Below are 18,844 nucleotides of genomic sequence, written 5' to 3' on the forward strand. Positions count from 1 at the left end.
GCTGTCTTCTGGGTTTTTGTGACATTATATGCTAGCTTGAAAAATGGGTGTCTGATTATTTCTGGCTTGGTACTCTGCTGACATAATCTAATGTTTTGCTTTCGCTGTAAAGCCTTTTTGAAATCGGACAGTGTGGTTAGATAAAGGAGAGTCTTGTCTTTAAAATGCTGTGAAATAGTAATATGTTTGAAAAATTTACGTTTTTGTATTTTTGAGGAATTTGTAATTCGCGCCACGCCTATCATTGGATATTGGAGCAGGTGTTCCGCTAGCGGAACGTCTAGATGTAAGATGTGATGTGATGTTAGCTTACAAAGGAGCCCCTCCACAGTAAACTGTTGGCTCACTACTGGATAATGACATGCGTTTACTCAACCCAATCCAATTTTCCCTTTAAGACATGAAGAACATGTTAAAAAGTCACTGTTAAAAGGCTGTCTTCGGTCCTTTGTACAGGAACGGGGTGAGTCCTTATCAAACTCGCCTCCTCCTGCTCCTCCGAATCAATTATCGTCCTGTCCGTCGGGGCCCAGAGGAGATCACTCCCCTAGGCACATCGCCCTAGGTGCCGCAGTGCTGTCAGGCCGTGGCCGCCGGGACCTTGAGTGTTGTGGGGGACCCTTCGCCTGGGGTCGTGGCCCCCTTTCTTCTGTACCACCCCAGGGCTTCCGTGGCTACCATGGCCACTGCCTGGGGGGTGGTCTCTACTCGTTTCGCTACCAACAGGTTGCGGGAGGACCACAGTGCATCCTTTAGACACGTGAGGGTAGGCCAGAGCTTGGTGAAGGCCTTCGGTGGAATAGGCCTTCGGCCCACCCCATACAGCACAAGCTGGGGCGTTAGGTCCTCCCCTGCTGGCAGACACGGGGAGATCAGGGGGCCTGCTTCCCAGAGCAACTGTTTGACTGGTACTGTGTGTCACAACAAGTCTACCTATATGTGTCATGACAGTGTTATGATAATGTTATGACAAGTTATGACATGGTTATAACCGCGTCATAACATATTATGATGCTAGGTGTCAAATAAAGTGTCAACACAAAATAAAGTTATCTTAATGTTGACTTGTCATCTATTGGTTTGGTGACATATTGTAGCATTGTTTACCTGGAGGTTGTATTGGTTATTACCACATCTTGGTCAAGCCCAAATCTATTTAAAATCAAATCAAATGTATTTATATAGCCCTTCTTACATCAGCTGATATCTCAAAGTGCTGTACAGAAACCCAGCCTAAAACCCCAAACAGCAAGCAATGCAGGTGAAGAAGCATGGTGGCTAGGAAAAACTCCCTAGAAAGGCCAAAACCTAGGAAGAAACCTAGAGAGGAACCAGGCTCTGAGGGGTGGCCAGTCCTCTTCTGGCTGTGCCGGGTGGAGATTATAACAGCACATGGCCAAGATGTTCAAATGTTCATAAATGACCAGCATGGTCAAATAATAATAATCACAGTAGTTGTCGAGGGTGCAACAAGTCAGCAACTCAAGAGTAAGTGTCAGTTGGCTTTTTCATAGCCGATCTTTGAGAGTATCTCCACCGCTCCTGCTGTCTCTAGAGAGTTGAAAACAGCAGGTCTGGGAGAGCATAAATACTGGAGGCTGAGACAGGAGGGGTCAGGAGACACTGTGGCCCCATCCGATGAAACCCCCGGACAGGGCCAAACAGGCAGGATATAACCCCACCCACTTTGCCAAAGCACAGCCCCGACACCACTGGAGGGATATCTCCAACCACCAACCTACCATCCTGAGACAAGGCCGAGTATAGCCCACAAAGATCTTCGCCACGACACAACCCAAGGGGGGGCGCCAATCCAGACAGGAAGACCACGTCAGTGACTCAACCCACTCAAGTGACGCACCCCTCCCAGGGACGGCATGGAAGAACACCAGTAAGCCAGTGACTCAGCCCCTCTTCTCTGTGTCACGGAGGCTCTCCGCACTGCTAAAGCTAACTCTCTCTCCTCTGCTCTCATCCTTCTAGACCTATCTGCTGCCTTTGATACTGTGAACCATCAGACCCTCCTCTCCACCCTCTCCGAGTTGGGCATCTCCGGCGCGGACCACGCTTGGATTGCGTCCTACCTGACAGGTCGCTCCTACCAGGTGGCGTGGCGAGAATCTGTCTCCGCACCATGCGCTCTCACCACTGGTGTCCCCCAGGGCTCTGTTCTAGGCCCTCTCCTATTCTCGCTATACACCAAGTCACTTGGCTCTGTCATATCCTCACATGGTCTCTCCTATCATTGCTATGCAGACGACACACAATTAATCTTCTCCTTTCCCCCTTCTGATAACCAGGCGGCGAATCGCATCTCTGCATGTCTGTCAGACATATCAGTGTGGATGACGGATCACCACCTCAAGCTGAACCTCGGCAAGACGGAGCTGCTCTTCCTCCCGGGGAAGGACTGCCCGTTCCATGATCTCGCCATCACGGTTGACAACTCCCTTGTGTCCTCCTCCCAGAGTGCTAAGAACCTTGGCGTGATCCTGGACAACACCCTGTCGTTCTCCACTGACATCAAGGCGGTGACCCGATCCTGTAGGTTCATGCTCTACAACATTCGTAGAGTACGACCCTGCCTCACACAGGAAGCGGCGCAGGTCCTAATCCAGGCACTTGTCATCTCCCGTCTGGATTACTGCAACTCGCTGTTGGCTGGGCTCCCTGCCTTTGCCATTAAACCCCTACAACTCATCCAGAACGCCGCAGCCCGTCTGGTGTTCAACCTTCCCAAGTTCTCTCACGTCACCCCGCTCCTCCGCTCTCTCCACTGGCTTCCAGTTGAAGCTCGCATCCGCTACAAGACCATGGTGATTGCCTACGGAGCTGTGAAGGGAACGGCACCTCCATACCTTCAGGCTCTGATCAGGCCCTACACCCAAACAAGGGCACTGCGTTCATCCACCTCTGGCCTGCTGGCCCCCCTACCTCTGAGGAAGCACAGTTCCCGCTCAGCCCAGTCAAAACTGTTCGCTGCTCTGACACCCCAATGGTGGAACAAGCTCCCTCACGACGCCAGGACAGCGGAGTCAATCACCACCTTCCGGAGACACCTGAAACCCCACCTCTTTAAGGAATACCTAGGATAGGATAAAGTAATCCTTCTGACCCCCCCCCTAAAAGATTTAGATGCACTAAAGTGGTTGTTCCACTGGATATCATAAGGTGAATGCACCAATTTGTAAGTCGCTCTGGATAAGAGCGTCTGCTAAATGACTTAACCTCTCTAGGCTAGGCGGGACGAATTCGTCCCACCTACGTAACAGCCACTGCCAGCCTGTGGCGCGATTTTCAAAACCTTAAAAATCCTATTACTTCAATTTCTCAAACATATGACTATTTTACAGCCATTTAAAGACAAGACTCTCGTTAATCTAACCACACTGTCCGATTTCAAAAAGGCTTTACAACGAAAGCAAAACATTAGATTATGTCAGCAGAGTACCAAGCCAGAAATAATCAGACACCCATTTTTCAAGCCAGCATATAATGCCACCAAAACCCAGAAGACAGCTAAATGCAGCACTCACCTTTGATGATCTTCATCAGATGACAACCCTAGGACATTATGTTATACAATACATGCATGTTTTGTTCAATCAAGTTCATATTTATATCAAAAACCAGCTTTTTACATTAGCATGTGACGTTCAGAACTAGCATACCCCCCGCAAACTTCCGGGGAATTCGCTAACATTTTACTAAATTACTCACGATAAACGTTCACAAAAAGCATAACAATTATTTTAAGAATTATAGATACAGACCTCCTCTATGCACTCGATATGTCCGATTTTAAAATAGCTTTTTGGTGAAAGCACATTTTGCAATATTCTAAGTACATAGCCCAGGCATCACGGGCTCGCTATTTAGACACCCGGCAAGTTTAGCACTCACCATAATCATATTTACTATTATAAAAGTTTGATCACCTTTTGTTGTCTTCGTCAGAATGCACACCCAGGACTGCTACTTCAATAACAAATGTTGGTTTGGTCCAAAATAATCCATCGTTATATCCGAATAGCGGCGTTTTGTTCGTGCGTTCCAGACACTATCCGAAATAGTAAAGAAGTGTCGCGCGCATGGCGCAATTCGTGACAATAAAATTCTAAATATTCCATTACCGTACTTCGAAGCATGTCAACCACTGTTTAAAATCAATTTTTACGACATTTTTCTCGTAGAAAAGCGATAATATTCCAACAGAGAATCTCCTTTTCGGCAAACAGAGGAAAAAATCCCAAAGGCCGGGGCGGTCAGGGTCACGCCCATAAGCCCAGTGTCCCTTGATCGGCCACTTGAGAAAGGCGATAATGTGTTTCAGCCTGGGGCTGGAATGACGACATTCTGTTTTTTCCCAGGCTCTGAGCGCCTATGGACGACGTGGGAAGTGTCACGTTAGAGCAGAGATCCTTAGTAAATGATAGAGATGGAAAAGAAGTTCAAGAAATGGTCAGACAGGCCACTTCCTGTAAAGGAATTTCTCAGGTTTTGACCTGCCATTTGAGTTCTGTTATACTCACAGACACCATTCAAACAGTTTTAGAAAATTTAGGGTGTTTTCTATCCATATGTAATAAGTATATGCATATTCTAGTTACTGGGTAGGAGTGGTAACCAGATTAAATCGGGTATGTTTTTTATCCAGCCGTGTCAATACTGCCCCCTAGCCCTAACAGGCTAAATGTAATGTAATGTAATGTAATGTAATAATAGGGTTAGAGGCAGAGAATCCCAGTGGAGAGAGGGGAACCGGCCAGGCAGAGACAGCAAGGGTGGTTCGTTGCTCCAGCCTTTCCATTCACCTTCACACCCCTGGGCCAGACTACACTTAATCATAGGACCTACTGAAGAGGTGAGTCTTCAGTAAAGACTTAAAGGTTGAGACTGAGTCTGCGTCTCTCACATGGGTAGGCAGAGCATTCCATAAAAATGGAGCTCTATAGGAGAAAGCCCTGTTTGCTTAGAAATTCTAGGGACAATTAGGAGGCCTGCATCTTGTGACCGTAGCGTACGTGTAGGTATGTACGGCAGGACCAAATCAGAAAGATAGGTAGGAGCAAGCCCATGTAATGCTTTGTAGGTTAGCAGTGAAACCTTGAAATCAGCCCTTGCCTTAACCTTTCTGGGAACGTGGAACGCTTGATTCAAAAATCCAAAAACTTCAATTTTTCAAACATATGACTATTTTACACAATTTTAACCTGTTATGGATAGGGGGCAGTATTTTCACGGCCGGATAAAAAACGTACCCGATTTAATCTGATTATTACTCCTGCCCAGAAACTAGAATATGCATATAATTATTAGCTTTGTATAGAAAACACTCCAAAGTTTCTAAAACTGTTTGAATGGTGTCTGTGAGTATAACAGAACTCATTTGGCAGGCCAAAACCTGAGAAGATTCTGTACAGGAAGTGCCCTCTCTGACCATTCCTTGGGCTTCTTGACTCTCTTTATTGAAAACTGAGGATCTCTGCTGTAACGTGACACTTCCTACGGCTCCCATAGGCTCTCAGAAGGCGGGAAAAAGCTGAATGATGTCTTTGCAGCCCCTGGCTGAAAAACATTAGCGCATTTTGATAGTAGTCGATCTGAGTACAATGAGACTGAGGCGCGTGCACGAGCCGGGCCCATGTTTTTATTCTTTCGTCTTTGAACGAAAACAACGACTCCGGGTCGGAATATTATCGCTTTTTTACGAGAAAAATAGCATAAAAATTGATTTTAAAGACAAGACTCTCCTCTATCTAACCTTTATCTAACACATCCTATCTTTTCGATAAAGAGGCTACAGAATGCCAAGAAATGGTCAGACAGGGCACTTCCCATATAGAATCTTCTCAGGTTTTGGCCTGCCATATGAGTTCTGTTATACTCACAGACACCATTCAAACAGTTTTAGAAACTTTAGGGTGTTTTCTATCAAAATCAAATAATTATATGCATATTCTAGTTTCTGGGCAGGAGTAATAACGAGATTAAATCGAGTACGTTTTTTATCCGGCCGTGAAAATACTGCCTCCTATCCTAAACAGGTTAAATATGTATCTAATCTAAGGGCAGTAATTTGGACTGTAGACTAAGAATAGCATACATGTATGAACATATTGTAACAGTATTGTCAACAGGCGTCAGACTATCCAGAGGATCAGCTATTGGTTGCAGTGTTTCCAGGTGTGCCAACGGCCTCCTGGTTTTGACCCTCACCCGGAGGGGGGTGGAGACAATCACAAGGACAGGTGAAACAGATCAGGGTGTGACAGTATCAAAATAATTACATATATTAACTGTATGTACTTGAAAGAGAAATCATTATTTTCTCTACATATTCACATATTAGCTGTGTTTGTTTATTTTTGTAATGTCAGAAATGCAATGTCATTTACTGGAGATAATGTCTTCATGAGACATATTTGGATAGGATAAGCCAAGCACATGTTTTGTTCCGTTTTTAAAATGCATTATATGTTTGTCATCATCCTTGGTGTATGAAGATTGGAGGAGGACAATGGAGGAAAGGAAGGATGGATTTAATTTTAAAGTGGAACTTCTTGAGACAAGGCATATTTTATATCTGCCATCAAGACGCCCAACATCTGTTTACTGTCTTTAACAACCATCCAACCACAAAATTAGTGTTGCACTGAGTATAATTTTGTTGATTATTTAGTCCTTGAGATATGCAGAATTCAGAATTGCCTAAAAAGAATCAACAACATTACATCAGTTTGAGTATTGGCTCAAAATGAGACAAACAAATAACTACTCTTGGCTGCAATTGAAATGATTTGCCAGCATCTACCCAAAAACAACACAAAATCTCCTCCACAATGGAAAAGAGAGTATTGAGAGTTGAGAGTATTGAATGGATTCAGAGCTGTAGTCCAGCCTCCTTCTATATACTCATACAACACCATACTTACCACACCAGCTGGGTCCATATTGAAGAGTTGAGGGTTAAAGTTGGAGCGTGGGTGGGGGTAGGTGTGTGTGTTTGTGTTTGTGTGTGTCTCACCTTAGAAAAAGTCGGAAGAGCCTTCTAACTGCTTCAGAAAGGCCATCGACATCAGAGGCCGCCTCTCAGAGCTGGGGCTGGAAAAAATACAAAGTAGAAAATATACTGTGTGCTAGCTTTGATAATTGATATTAATATGCATTACAAAGTCAATGTATTACCCCAGAGAGAGGGTGAGATGGATGTGTTGAATAGTATAATCAGCATCACAATATTCCAGTTTATTCCACAGTAACTGTTGCACTTTATTTGTGACAGCTGTCGTTGTAAAAGGCTTGTTTTTAGCATAATTTAGCATTTACCTTGTAATATGAATGTCGCTATGCTTGTTTTAAGCAGATGGCTTTTAGTTAGAGAAAAGGCAACCATTTAGAAATAGCAATTTTACGCTATCACGGTCTTTTAAATGTTGGATATGAAAGATGCACTATCATTGCTATCACCCAAAATCCAAACCCGGATTTATTTACTGTTGAATAAACTTGGCAGCGGAGCCATCCATTGTCCCAGCTCTGTTGTTTTGGGCCTAGACTATATGATCACAATTAGTTGCTGTATTGTACACTGTGGTCCTGTTTAACACTATTTTGTTTTCAAAAAACTGATTCAAGTAAGGCGTATGCATTGACTGCACAGTATGCAGCCCTACTGTAGCAGACTGTTGTGATGCAAAATATATATCCCAACTGTACTCCATGGTTGTTATTAGTGACACAATATTATAATGTACAGGATCAATATTGGCAATGAAGCAAAGACATTTCCAAGGAATTCCCAGATTAGCCTTTATTTTGTTGCTATGTTCTTGTTATGTTGAATGTTTGTCTTCCTCTACCCTCTGTTACAGCACCCTTGGTGGATTCCAGGCCGAGACACAGCAGTTCAGCCATGCTGATGCTCCTATCAGTAGTATTCCTGGGTTTAGCAGTGATGCTGTTTTTCTCCGTACTGGTCCCCCGTGGGAATCGAACCCACAACCCTGGCGTTGCAAACACCATGCTCTACCAACTGAGCAGCACGGGACCGTATGTACAGTACTGTATGATTATATCTTTCAACACTATCGCAGCACTGCTCTAATCACCTACAATCGTCATTAAAATGCATATAATAATAATATGCTAGATTGGTAGGGCCTGCATCAATCAACAATGACGTTTCTTGTAATTTCAAATAAATTGAAGTACGAGTGGATTAACACATATTTCTAATCATGGATAGATTAAGATTTTCTTAGATACATATCTAGTGGCTTCATGATAATTAAACATCCAGGGGTTAATTTAGTCTTGTTAAAATACCAACTCTGAACAAAAAGTGTAATATATACTACCGTTCAAAAGTTTGGGGTCACTTAGAAATGTCCTTGTTTTGAAAGAAAAGCATATTTTTCTGTCCATTAAAATAACATCAAAGTGATCAGAAATACAGTGTAGTCATTGTTAATGTTGTAAATGACAATTGTAGCTCGAAACAGCTGATTTTGAATGGAATATCTACGTAGGCGTACAGAAGCCCATTATCAGCAACCATCACTCCTGTGTTCCAATGGCACGTTGTGTTAGCTAATAGAAGTTTATTATTTTAAAAGGCTAATTGATCATTAGAAAACCGTATTGCAATTACGTTAGCACAGCTGAAAACGGTTGTCCTGATTAAAGAAGCAATAAAACTAGCCTTCTTTAGACTAGTTGAGTATCTGGAGCATCAGCATTTGTGGGTTCGATTACAGGCTCAAAATGTCCAGAAACAAAGCACTTTCTTCTAAAACTCGTCAGTCTATTCTTGCTCTGATAAATCCTTGTTTATTGTGTTATTACCAAGTTGTTGATTTGTTGACTTTGAACTTCCTTGTTGAGAAAGATCCACCAATATTACACATATATTTTCAAAGCTAATTGTATTGGACTGGAACACATATGGGTCATTTCTCCATGTATAAAAGTGTTAACTTTTAACCTGCAGTGTATAAAGTCTTCATTGTTTCTTTACATGGAATTAACTGGTAGGAAAAATGAGGAGTACTGTATCTTCAGAAAAACAAGGAAGAAAACAAGGAAACAACCAACCAATCAAAGCCTTTATCAATACCTACGAAGAGTTATGTACATTTCTTAATGTTTTACTGTTCATGAGGTATAAGAGTTGTTGTTTGTATTAGCCATCATGTCTAGGTCTCCGATCTAACAGGAAATATTATAAAATTGTACCATATTATCTTTAGATATCTGTTATCGCTCTGTATATAATATACGTATATTAACTTTCCACAAGCTTGTAGTAAAAGTACAATGCCGAACACAGGAGATCTAGTCATGGCCTGTTATCAGTTCTTAAAAGTGTGTTAAAAAGCAAGATGTTACTTATAGAAAGAGTCCAACTTTATTTTGAACCTCTATGGGACCCCTTCCCGTTCTCATCCCGGTAACGGGATTGCTTTACAAGATAGCAAAAATCTAATAATTTCAATTTCTCAAACAATCAACTATTTTACACCATTTGAAAGATAAACATCTCCTTAATCCAACCACGCTGTCCGATTTCAAAGAGGCTTTACGGCAAAAGCATGAAGTTAGATTATGTTAGGACAGTACATTGACAAAACATTACACACAGCTATTTTCAATGCAAAGACAGGCGTCACCAAAAGCAGAAAACCAGATAAAATTATGCACTAACCTTTGACAATCTTCATTAGATGACACTCCTAGGACATTATGTTAGACAATACATGCGTTTTTTGTTCTATCAAGTTCATATTTATATCCAAAAACAGCATTTTACAATGGCGGTGATGTTCAGAAAATATTTAGCCTCCAAAACTGCCGGTGAATCTGCGCTACAATTTACAAAATTACTATTCGAAAACATTGGTAAAATATAATATTGTCATTCAAAGAATTATAGAGTAACATCTCGTGAATGCAACCGCATTGCCAGATTTCAAAATAACTTTACTGGGAAATCACACTTTGCAATAAACGAGGTACTATGCTCAGAAAAATATGCTAGGCGATACATGTTAGCGCCATCTTGGAACCATTTAAAATCAAATATACTATTGTAAATATTCCCTTACCTTTGATTATCTTCATCAGAAGGCACTTGCAGGAATCCCAGGTCCACACCAAATGTAGTTTTGTTCGAAAAAGTTAATCATTTATGTCCCAATAGTTCCTTCCTGTTAGCGCGTTCCGAAGGCTACTCATAATGTACGAGGCGCGCTGGACATGTCGTCACGAATGTGCAAAAAATATACACTGCTCCAAAAAAAATAAAGGGAACACTTAAACCTCTTACATCTAGACGTTCCGCTAGCGGAACACCTGCTCCAATATCCAATGATGGGCGTGGCGCGAAATACAAATTCCTCTAAAATCCGAAAACGTCCATTTTTCAAACATATGACTATTTTACAGCATTTTAAAGACAAGACTCTCGTTAATCTTACCACACTATCCGATTTCAAAAAGGCTTTACAACGAAAGCAAAACATTAGATTATGTCAGCAGAGTACCCAGCCAGAAATAATCAGACACCCATTTTTCAAGCTAGTTTGATTACCTTTTGATTACCTTTTGTTGTCTTCGTCAGAATGCACTCCCAGGACTGCTACTTCAATAATAAATGTTGGTTTGGTCCAAAATAATCCATCGTTATATCCGAAAAGCGGCGTTTTGTTCGTGCGTTCCAGAAACTATCCGAAATGGTAAATCAGGGTCGCGCGCATGGCGCAATTCGTGACAAAAGAAATCTAAATATTCCATTACCGTACTTCGAAGCATGTCAACCGCTGTTTAAAATCCATTTTTATGCAATTTTTCTCGTAAAAAAGCGATAATATTCCGACCGGGAATGTCCATTTAGCTAAACAGAGGAAAGAAAACAAAGCTTTCGGTCGACGCGGGCACGAGCCTGAGTCTCACAGTACTGTAACCAGCCACTATCCAAACGCGCTACTTTGTTTCAGCCAGAGCCTGCAAAGCCACGATTCAGCATTTTGCCGCCTTCTGAGAGTCCATGTGAGCCGTAGAAAGTGTTATGTAAGAGCAGAGATCCCCTGTAATAGATAGAGATAATCAACAAGGCCAAGAAATGGTCAGACAGAATCTTCTCAGGTTTTGGCCTGCCAAATGAGTTCTGTTGTACTCACAGACACCATTCAAACAGTTTTAGAAACTTTGGAGTGTTTTCTATCCAAAGCTAATAATTATATGCATATTCTATGCATATTCTAGTTTCTGGGCAGGAGTACTAATCAGATTAAATCGGGTACGTTTTTTATCCGTCCGTGAAAATACTGCCCCCTAGCCATAACAGGTTAAACAACACAATGTAACTCCAAGTCAATCACACTTCTGTGAAATCAAACTGTCCACTTAGGATGCAACACTGATTGACAATAAATTTCACATGCTGTTGTGCAAATGGTAAATTGACAACAGGTGGAAATTATAGGCAATTAGCAAGACACCCCCAATAAAGGAGTGGTTCTGCAGGTGGGGACCACAGACCACTTCTCAGTTCCTATGCTTCCTGGCTGATGTTTTGGTCACTTTTGAATGCTGGCGGTGCTTTCACTCTAGAGGTAGCATGAGACGGAGTCTACAACCCACACAAGTGGCTCAGGTAGTGCAGCTCATCCAGGATGGCACATCAATGCAAGCTGTGGCAAGAAGGTTTGCTGTGTCTGTCAGCGTAGTGTCCAGAGCATGGAGGCGCTACCAGGAGACAGGCCAGTACAAATGAATCCTACAGACGAAGAACCATATATGTGACATTTTTCAAAAAAAAGAGATATACATGAAAAATCGTTATTGGACACCCTTTTTCTATAGTGAACCGGTTTCACAAGCTTTCCACGCGCTAATTAACAATATTTTTAAATTTAAAGATAGGCTCTCGTGGAATAACCGTTTATGTGCACCACTCAGAATGGACGGACAAGCGCACAACTTTTCTGTTGCTGATGAAAATCGCCGAAATGTGGGAAAGAAACGTAAAACTAAACTAAAAGAATGGAAAGACAGGCAAAGGAAGATCTTACGGGATGCGGGAAAACCCTATACAAATCGTAAGGGTCAAGAAAAAACTGGAAAAAGCTGTCCAAAAGAGGTATGTGGAAGAACCGTATATCAAACAATCTAGCTAGCTAGTTATTGAGTACAGTAACTAACATGTATGTTCTGGGTTGTCTAATTTGTAACTATAGAGAAAACATATTAGCTAAAGTTCGTTGGCTACTAACTTATACATTATCGTTACAAATGTTATTGGTAGATTATAGAAGAAACAGAGCTAGCTACTTTTTCTCCATCCACCGGATGATTCGACATGGCTACAGTAGCTAGCTAGTTATATGTAACGTTACACTGTATCCTGCAGGGAAGAGCGTGTTCCACTACGTGCAGAAAGGATTGTGGAAAGTTGACTGATGAGCGCAAGCTGCATCTGTTCAACACTTTCTACACTGTCCCATACGAGAAACAACAAGCGTTGATTCTCTCCGGCTTAGAACAGGTTAGAAATAGGACAAAACTCCTATTATTATTATAATAGCTATATTGAACACTTGCATAGTTTAACTTTGACAGTAATGATACGTACATTAACGTTAACTCTAAAAGTGCAGTGTTACACAATGGTGCAACACAAACTCATTCTGTGTATAGGTTGGGAGTGTGTGAAAGATGGAGGTCCTGATCAAGCAATACCCTGAATGTGCTACAGTATATTAAATTCTGAATTTATCATTGTCAATTTTTATTGCAGCATGAGGTGAAACGGAGACGTAAACCTGAGGATACAAAGGAGAACAAACGACGGAAACAAACCTTCAAATACCATGTACAGCAAGCAGGCCAGAGATTGAATGTGTGCAAGGTCACTTTCATGTCTGTGTTCCAGCTAACCAACAGCCGTCTTCAGGCAAGTGAAAATATGAATTAATGTCTATATGAATATCAATTACAAACATATTGTATTCTTTGTACTCGTTTTTTTAGAACCTGCTAATTGAAATGTAATTGTTTTGGTCAGGTTGTTCAGGAAAAGTTAGGAGTTCAAGCTGAGGCAGGTGAGGTTGCAGGGTCTCCAGATCAGGCTACTGAGGCTAGGTCTCCTTTAGAAGATGGAAGAGGGAAGCATAGCAATAGGTAATGCGCTATGGATTCCAGCCTGGATTATTTCACTATAGCAGTGCTCTAAACAATCTTCTAAACATTAACATAGAGTATCGAATGGATGAATAGCGAATTCTGAAACAAAAATATAAAAATGTTTATTACTTTTAAACAAAATGATGGTAATTAAGCTGTCCAACTACAACCTGAGCATTGAGGACTGAGTGCCGATTACCTTCCCCCCTCCCACCGGACGGCACTGGCCTAATTCTCGCCGCCCTACAGGACCCCCCGGCCACAAACGGCAATGGCGTGACCGGGATTTGTACCCCGGTTATAGCGACACAGTTGCACTCTAAGGCAGGTCCCTAGACCATTGAGAGAATACAAGTTCAACAACATCTTGTTGTCTCCTTACAGGCCACATCGGATACATGCTACAGTGAAAGAGGGCATCAAGGAGCACATTTTATCTTTCCCAAGAACCCAGAACCACTACTCTCGGATGAAGGGGGATGTACACAGAGAATACCTCAGCCCTGATCTGAATTTGTTGCGAATGTACCGACTCTACAAAGAGAAGAATACCACATCATCTGCAAAATTCTGGGTTTATAGGGACATTTTCAAACAGCAGAGTCTCAATTTCGGCCAACCCAGGAGTGACACCTGTGGCAAATGTGACGCATTCTTCACTAAGATGTCAGCAGCAACATCTGAAGAGGAGAAGAGGAAGATTGCAGTTGAAAGTGAGTTGCACCATCGAAAAGCCGAAAAGGCCTACACACAGATTCAAAGTGACACTGAGTGGGCTAAAGCCAATGCTGACTGCCATGTCATTTCTGTGGATCTACAGGGGGTGATGTACACCCCTAATCTGACCCACTCCAATGTCTACTACCAGCGGCAGCTGTCAAATTTTAACCTTTGCATCCAGGAACTTGGAAAAGAAGATCCTGCATACATGTGTGTTTGGCATGAGTGGATTGCACACCGAGGTTCCATTGAGGTAGCAAGCTGCATATTGAAGTGGGTGAAGACAAAATTCACGCCACTCCCCAAACCAGAGGTGCGCAAGTTGATCATCTTCAGTGACAGATGCTGTGGGCAGAATAACAACTGGCGGATGCTCAATCTGATGTCGATGCTCATCTCTATGGGTTACTTTACCCAAGTTGAACAGAAGTTCATGGTCTCTGGTCATTCTTTTCTTCCTTGTGATCGATCTTTTGCCACCATTGAGAAGAGGCGCAAGGTGTCAGTCCTTCATACACCTGATGATGTTTCAAAGATGATACTTGAAGCACAACCAGCAAAACCATTCAAGGTGATGAGGATGCAATGTGAAGACATCAGGCACCTTCCAGATTCTGTCCTCAAGCGACCAGCTGGACTACAGATCACCTCAGTGAGGTGGTTAAAAGTCACAGGTATTGGGAAAGGAATCGATCGCAAACATTGGCTCATTCTAAGATCCGATGACAGTATATCACAGGTATTGCACAGAGAATAGTTTACTAACATTCATCATCAACATGCAACATGTTGTTCTAACAATAAAATATCCTAGTGCTTGACTGTGAAAGTTGTTTATTGATGTCAGGAACTTAAAATGTTTCTGTTGTAATTTCAGTTGAGGATCCTTGGAATCTGTACGCCAGACAGAGCCACAGTCTATTTGAGGGATGGAAATCGTGGCTGATCTCAAAACCAAAACAAGGAGCTACACCTCAACCTCCCTATTTTGCAAGCCACTACCCTAGAGCATATGAGAGTCCTCTGCCCATCAAAAAAACAAGTACCAAGATCTGATGACCATGCTCAACTACTTGCCAGCTGCTGCACGCTCTTTTTATAAATCACTGCAGAGTGAATAATTTGATGTTAAACCAAGCTACATAATTAACCGTTTTTTCTGTGAGTTTATGATCCCCTGAACCTGTATAGTATGTTGAATCTGAATACATTTCAGAAAACATGTCACCCCTATTGTAGGAATTTTCTATGTGAATCAATTTGTGTATGATTTCAACCAGCACAATATATTGAATTAATTTAATTTTAAGATGTTGTTCCTAGTGTAGAAAATGTTATGTACAATGTGTTCTGTTGAGAATGATTTTGTGTGTGATCATTTGAACCTTTTTTAAATCTGAATTAATTAAAAACAAACAAGTCATCACATACAGTATGTGAGTATTCATTTGATCTTGATTCCCTTTTGTTATTCATTACAATACACAGTACGTCTCTCTGTCACCACATTTAGCATCAACTCTAAGCAGTTAATACTTATTTACTGCTGTCACCTCAGTACAGGACATTTCTTGCCTTTAGCATGGGTTTAACGCAATTCAAAACTTAATTGCTGATCATAGTGTTAAACGCAAAGAGAATGGGTTTCTGAACGTTTTGTAATATTGACCTTAGGGACCTGCATATTGGCACATGACATTGATCCATATTTGATATGTAGAAGTTGTGCTTCTTTTGATTGAATTCTATTTTTGTAGTTATTCTATGGTATGTTCACATTGAGGGCTTCATTTTAAATGAGACTAAGATTTCATGACTCAACTTTTAAGAAAAGTCATCAGTGCTAAAGTTGATAGACCACCTTTAAATGAACCTCCATTAAATGAATTAACTACATATTGCATTTAAGTTATTTACATGAAGGGCATCTGCACTTGAAAGTACTTAAAACATCATATCAGGTGTTAAAAAAGGACATCTTACAAGTGTCATGCAAAATGTCACATATACTGTTCTTCCACAAACTGAAATCATCACTGGAGATATACTGTTCTTCCACATTCTAAAAATTAAAACGGCAATAAAAAAAGTATTTTTTGAAATAACAAAAAAATATAAATTGTTGTTGGAAGATATGAGTATGGTGAATTATTTGTCAACCATAAAACACCTAATGTGGTACACACAATTAATAATATAAAAATAACTGATTATCTTAAAATGGAAAAATTGTCACATATATGGTTCTTCGTCTGTAGTATTCAAATGGAGATGTGGAGGAGGCCGTAGGAGGGCAACAACCCAGCAGCAGGACCGCTACCTCCGCCTTTGTGCAAGGAGGAGCAGGAGAAGCACTGCCAGAGCCCTGCAAAATGACCTCCAGCAGGCCACAAATGTGCATGTGTCTGCTCAAACGGTCAGAAACAGACTCCATGAGGGTGGTATGAGGGCCCGACGTCCACAGGTGGGGGTTGTGCTTACAGCCCATCACCGTGCAGGACGTTTGGCATTTGCCAGAGAACACCAAGATTGGCAAATTTGCCACTGGCGCCCTGTGCTCTTCACAGATGAAAGCAGGTTCACACTGAGCATGTGACAGACGTGACAAAGTCTGGAGACGCTGTGGAGAACGTTCTGCTGCCTGTAACATCCTCCAGCATGACCGGTTTGGCGATGGGTCAGTCATGGTGTGGGGTTGCATTTCTTTGGGGGCCCGCACAGCCCTCCATGTGCTCGCCAGAGGTAGCCTGACTGCCATTAGGTACCGAGTTGAGATCCTCAGACCCCTTGTGAGACCATATGCTGGTGCGGTTGGCCCTGGGCTCCTCCTAATGCAAGACAATGCTAGACCTCATGTGGCTGGAGTGTGTCAGCAGTTCCTGCAAGATGAAGGCATTGATGCTATGGACTGGCCCGCCCGTTCCCCAGACCTGAATCCAATTGAGCACATCTGGGACATCATGTCTCGCTCCATCCACCAACGCCACGTTGCACCACAGACTGTCAAGGAGTTGGCGGATGCTTTAGTCCAGGTCTGGGAGGAGATCCGCCACCTCATCAGGAGCATGCCCAGGCGTTGTAGGGAGGTCATACAGGCACGTGGAGGCCACACACACTACTGAGCCTCATTTTGACTTGTTTTAAGGACATTACATCAAAGTTGGATCAGCCTGTAGTGTGGTTTTCTACTTTCATTTTGAGTGTGACTACAAATCCAGACCTCCATGGGTTGATAAATTGGATTTCAATTGATTATTTTTGTGTGATTTTGTTGTCAGCACATTCAACTATGTAAAGAAAAAAGTATTTAATAAGATTATTTCTTTCATTCAGATCTAGGATGTGTTGTTTAAGTGTTCCCTTTATTTTTTTGAGCAGTATATATTTACGTTCGTTCAAACATGTCAAACGCTGTATAACATAAATCTTTAGGGCCTTTTTCAACCAGAGCTTCAATAATATTCAAGGCGGACGATTGCAATGTCTTACTAAACGTTTCGGAACAAAAGCGTTCCCATGGGCGCCCGCGTCATAGTAGTAATGGCCCTCCCCCTGTGACCCAACTTCCCAAGCCTCTCTTTGGGTCAGCTTCTACCATAGAAGACTCAAACCACTTTGTAAAGACTGTTGACATCTAGTGGAAGCCTTAGGAAGTGCTAAATGATTAATAAGTCCCTGTATGTTTCAATGGCAAAGGCTTGAAAGTGATTCAAAAATCAAAAGATTTCCATTTTTCAAACATATGACTATTTTACACCATTTTAAAGACAAGACTCTCGTTTATCTAACCACATTGTCCGATTTCAAAAAGGCTTTACAACGACAGCAAAACATTAGATTATGTCAGGAGAGTACCCAGACAGAAATAATCACACACCCATTTTTCAAGCTAGCATATAATGTCACAAAAATCAAAACCACAGCTAAATGCAGCACTAACCTTTGATGATCTTCATCAGATGACACGCCGTAGGAAGTGCTACATGAATCCTAATTTACAGTGTGTTTCATAGGCAAAGGCTTGAAAGTGATTCCACACATCAGATTTCCACTTCCTGTTAGGATTTCTCTCAGGGTTTTGACTGCTGTCACGAATCCCACCGAAGGTGGCTCCCCTGCCTGCTCGGGCGGCCCTCGGCGGTCGTCGTCACCGACCTACTAGCCGCCGCTGATCCCTTTTTCCTTTTTCATTTGGTATGTCTTATTGTTTGCACCTGTTCCTCATTTGGGTCTTTTGATTTTGGTTATTTAAGCCTGGTTAGCCCGCCCAGGTTTGTGCGGGATTATTTCGCGTCAGTTTGTGTTTTTGTATTCGGATGTGCTGGCCATTTACTGCTGTTATATTGTATGCATGCTGTGCACCTGTTCTGGGCACTTTGCATTTTTTCCACGCCGGTTGTTGGCGTCGATCGTGTTGTGTTTTATTTAAATAAACACAAAGTTCCTTACTTCTGCTCTCTGCGCCTGACTCCTACCACCACTCCTAGCAACTACTGACAGAATCCCGCACCAGCTATGGAGTCAGCAGGAGCAGCCTCCCCTCCTCTCCCATCGATGGAGGAACGGGTCCTTCACCATACCACCATCCTCCACCGAATCGGCTCAGCGATGGAGCAGATGATGGAGAGGATGGACCGATGGGAGAGGAGTGGCCTCCCTACCGCATCCCCAGCACCAATTCCCCCTCCACCATCTACCCCTCCACCGACGTCCGGACCCGGAGCCCTACGCCTGGCTCTCCCCAGGGAGTACGATGGAGCGGCGGCTGGGTGCCAGGGGTTCCTGCTACAGTTGGAGTTGTACCTGGCTACCGTTCGTCTGACTCCCTCGGGAGAGGAGAGCGTAAGCGTCCTCGTCTCCTGCTTAACGGGACGTGCCCTGGAGTGGGCCAATGCAGTGTGGTATGGCCCAGACTCGGCAAGGGATCACTACCCCGAGT

At 42.6% G+C, this 18,844-nt stretch overlaps 2 long non-coding RNA genes across 2 annotated transcripts; both read left to right on the forward strand.

The window, feature by feature from the left end:
* The first annotated feature begins 12,076 nt into the window (after positions 1–12,076).
* On the forward strand, positions 12,077–13,386 carry LOC123725467 (uncharacterized). Its single transcript, XR_006757942.1, has 3 exons — positions 12,077–12,142; positions 12,413–12,547; positions 12,800–13,386. It is a non-coding gene; the product is annotated as an uncharacterized lncRNA (long non-coding RNA).
* Positions 13,387–13,947: 561 nt separating this feature from the next.
* On the forward strand, positions 13,948–15,331 carry LOC106564690 (uncharacterized). Its single transcript, XR_001319520.2, has 2 exons — positions 13,948–14,644; positions 14,783–15,331. It is a non-coding gene; the product is annotated as an uncharacterized lncRNA (long non-coding RNA).
* The last annotated feature ends 3,513 nt before the right edge of the window (positions 15,332–18,844 follow it).

This window comes from Salmo salar, chromosome ssa12, assembly GCF_905237065.1.
Source record: "Salmo salar chromosome ssa12, Ssal_v3.1, whole genome shotgun sequence".
In the NCBI taxonomy this organism is placed as follows: domain Eukaryota; kingdom Metazoa; phylum Chordata; class Actinopteri; order Salmoniformes; family Salmonidae; genus Salmo; species Salmo salar.